Below are 4,576 nucleotides of genomic sequence, written 5' to 3'. Positions count from 1 at the left end.
TTTTAAAGCAAAATTCCAGAGAAATTTCAGTATTTATACCCAATTTTATGGAAGTAAATGCGATGAGATGAGCCTTTAAAACTTATGTGTATGTGTGCAAGTATTTTTTGAAGCTAAACTGATTGGAACACTTATTTTGCTAAGGGCCTATTTACATTTTTGCAGGGTGTCAACATGCGTTATGATGTGCATTAACATGGGCTGTTTTAAGGCAGCCCATTGAAATTAATGGGTTGCAACTGCACGTTGACATGGTAAAAACTGGACGTGACTTTTTTTTGCGGTACTACAGTTCAATGAATTAAAGAAACAAAAAGAAATGCACTCAGGTGCATTACATTAGTGTGTTGGGGTCCATACATTACAGCAATGGGGAAATGCAAATGGACCCCTAACAATTAAATGCTGACTATAAGTGACATGCTAAGTAAATCACTGAACTACTAATTTTGGCCATCTGTGTAACAAAACAATCATGTAATAAGGCAAACAATATAATAAAAAATTGAACTCATTGAACAATTCAGTCAACAAACAGCTGTTATACATTATATATCGGTTAATGCATAAAGGTAATATTCCTTGTTAATATTCAGACAAGCTCCAGATAGTGTAGGACCCAGGTCTTGAATATTAGAAACTCTTATAAAATAGTATAACAAGACTCAGGGCAATATATTTTCAGCATTCAGGAGAGTAAACCATGTATTTTCCAGCACGTGTTATTCTTCTTGTGTTGGAGGATTTACTGGATTCATGGTACTTATACATTTGGGTTTATAGAGATACATGTAGGCTTTTGCATAAGAATGCCTGCATTGACTTTGCATGTGTATGTTGAGAGAAGTTCTTTATTACTATGAACACACACAAGCTGTGTGGCCATTATATTATTCTATCTTTCTCCTCATTTGTGAAAAATATGAAAACATGAGCTAGGTAGATGATATAACATATTTTGTAAATAGCATTCTCACAGGTCACAGGCTAAATCCAGCTGGCTGATCAGAAAGAACTGAATGGATTCCCCCATGAACACATTTGATTGCATGAAGAAACCCTCCTTGCTGCGCTATTAGATTCTGACAGTGGGGACTCCTCTGCACTCAGAATACACTGATCAGCACTGAAGCCGATGGGAACACTAGTTCTGGTGGCCCTGGTTACAAACCAAGGATTTCCCTCACTTTGGAGAGATTTCCGTTCACTTCCTGTTTGAATATGGGACAGGAAGTGAATGGAAAGATCCCCAATCAGGGTACAGATGGCAAAGAAAAAAACTGACATGGGGTTATAACCCTCCCTTACACTATCCAAGATAAAAAAACGGTTTTGGCTTCAATTCTACTTTAACTAGTACAGTTATGTATAGAAAGCTATACATTTGACCTAATAAGGAGAGACATCTGTAAAGGGAAGGGGGGTGGGGGCAGAGGGATCTGTTTCTAAATAAGGGACAGCTGGAAGCTATATATAAATAATGCAATGCCTTTGTATCTGTTTTTCTCATATTTCCTAGAAAAAGCTCATGAGCCCATGTAAACATTTCAGTATCATCTTTGTAGTTTTTTCATCATAAATACCAACAGAACATGTAGGGCTGAAACCTATTCTTCAGCAGTGAATTATTTTCTAGCCTTAAATCTGCTATTCATTTGACCAGCCTACTGTCTACTGAACTGTCTGTCCTGAACCTAGCTTATAGACTACTATTAGCCACTTGCCTACTGCGCACTTTTACCCCCTTCCTGCCCAGGCCAATTTTCAGCTTTCAGTGCTGTTGCACTTTGAATGACAATTGCGCGGTCATGCAACACTGTACCCATATGAAAATTTGTATCATTCTTTTTTCACACAAATAGAGATTTATTTTGGTGTTATTTAATTGCCACTGGGTGTCTTATTTTTTGCCCAATAAAAAAATAAGAGCAAAAAAATTGAAACAAAACTAGTTTTTCTTTGTTTCTATTATAAAATTTTGCAAACAGGTAATTTTTCTTCTTCACTGATGTGTGTTGATGAGGCTGCACTAAAAGGCAGCACTGATGGGCACTGATAGGTAGCACTGATGGGCACTGATGAGGTGGCACAGATAGGCAGCACTGATGGGCTCTAATAGGCTGCACTGATGAGGTGGCACTGATGAGGTGGCACTGGTGGGCATTGATGAGGAGGCACTGATGATGCTGCACTGATATGCAGCAACGATGGTCACTGATAGGCGGCACTGATGGGCAACATTGACTGACAGCACTGACTGGTGGCACTGCTGGGCAATGATGAGCGGCACTGCTGGGCACTGATGTACACAACTGGACAGCACTGCTGGGCACTGATGGGTGGCACTGATAGGCAGCACTGCAGGGCACTGATCATCAGGGCATTGATCATCAGTGCCCTGATGATCAGTGCCGATCTGCTCTGTGACAGCTGCCGGTTATCCTCAGTATTCGTCTCACACTGTGACAGAGTGTGGAAAGTGCAGCCGATAACCGGCAACTGTGTTTACATTGTATATACTGTGTCCCTAGGATGCTGGGGGCATGCAGGAGGGCGCATTCTGGGAGGACGTCATAAGATGCCCTCCCAGAACTGGACAAGCACACTGTAGCTGTCATTTGGCTATAGCTCAGTTAGCAAGTGGTTAATGAAGTTCCCCTTGTAAACCAGAAAATTGCACAGAAGCCCACTCATGGTGAGAACAATCTGAAAACTGACATAGGAAAAACTAAAGAGATTACAGGCAGGTGTACTTACTCCAGAAAGTTGTGCATTATCCACCTGTATGGTATTGTATCATGTGATTGTCCTTAAAGAATAATTCCAGCTTGGACCAATGTAACTATATATATTACATACCTGGCCAATATCGCTGGAAGCTGGAAATCACTGAAGTAGACATGGCTACTCCTTTAATCTCCACTTGCTTCCAGATTCTGTGCTGAGCAGCCAGCCTGATGCCTAGTGAATACAAAAGGTTGGCCCTCCAGCACGTGTGCTGGTGACATCACTGCACCACCTCTCCACCTTGTCTAATCAGTGCCCACTTTGCATTCATTCAGAAAATATTGAAGAATTCCCTGAATGGCGCCCATGCTGAGTGGCTGACCTTCTGTATTCACAAGGAATCAGGCAGGCTATCAGCACCGGACTCAGAAATAAGCAGAGATCAGAGAAGTAACATTGCCTACTTCTGTAATTTCCAGTTTCCAGCAGCATCAGCCAGGTACAGTATGTAATGTACATGGTTACATTGGTCCAAGCAGGACCAATGTAACTATGTAGAACATGCTAATGTCTAGAATTAATCTTTAAAGCACAATTGTGGCCTGTAAAAATCTGTCAACAGGTACCTTTTTGTGCCTGCTCACATCTTCAGTGCATTTTTAGAGCACCCAGGGAGTCCCCAGACCTGGGGCACTCTATTATTCAAATATAGATAAGAGCTTGTGAAGTTGCCCTATCATTGCCTTCTCCCAGAATACAATTATTCACAGGCCACAGGTATACACGTTACAAAGTCTTGCCACATCAAATGTAAACTATACTGGTGCTTCCGTGCTTCCATGTGCTATGGAAATTCCCTAATATTACACCCTAAAATATGTCACTTCTTGAGTAGTAGTACTCTTTGAAGCTCTCCTGAAGTCTCCAACTCTATCTGAGAGACTCCTTATACCAGGGGCGGACTGACAACTCATGGGGCCCCCGGGCAATAGGGGATCATGGGGCCCCTGTGTCCTTGCCCAAACTCAAAAAAGCCTATGAAAAAAGGTACCAGGGGCATCTCATGGGGCCCCCTACTGACCCCGGGCCCTCGGGCAGTGCCCGAGTTTCCAATTGGTCAGTCTGCCCCTGCCTTATACTCAATTATATAGAGGTTGAAGGACAACAAATATAGAAGTCCTATAGCATGTACTGCTGCAGGAGACACGCATAGAAAAGTAAATAAGGCCTTTATCCTGTGTGCTTCAATCAAGGCCACAATTTGTTTCTGCAATAGACCAACATGCCCCACCTGAAATATATACCAAGTTAATGACCATTATGCAAAACATAAAATTAACCATTTCCTGCCCGGCCTATGGTCAAATGACGGCCGGGTGAACAACTCGTCCCTCCGGGAGGGCGTCATATGACATCCTTCCCGGATTGCGCTCTATGTGTACCCGCAAGGCCACGCTGTGGCGAGATCTGTCTCCAGCTGTGTACCTCGGACACAGCCGATGACAGATCTGTGTACCAGCCCCATTGCCAGTACCATATGACCTGCTGTGACCAATCACAGCAGGTCACATTACAGTTATATACAGTTGATGGCTTCCTTTCATGCCATCCATTGTATACAAATGTGTCTAGCTGGTCACAGTGATCATATGCACAGGATGGGCCAGTCACAGCCCATCTGTGTCATGTGCTTAGCCGTGGCCAATCACAGCTAATCACAACAAAAAAAGCTGAATGAATCGATTTCATTCAGTTAAATGATTGCTTATAGCAAAGAAATTCTTTTCTATAAGCAATCAAACTATGTAAAAAAAAAATAAATACTGATCACTTCCCCAAAGTAGTACAA

This window comes from Staurois parvus, unplaced genomic scaffold, assembly GCF_062004578.1.
Source record: "Staurois parvus isolate SC_StPar_1 unplaced genomic scaffold, SC_StPar_1.0 ptg000116l, whole genome shotgun sequence".
Lineage (NCBI taxonomy): Eukaryota > Metazoa > Chordata > Amphibia > Anura > Ranidae > Staurois > Staurois parvus.
This window is presented reverse-complemented; position numbering follows the sequence as displayed.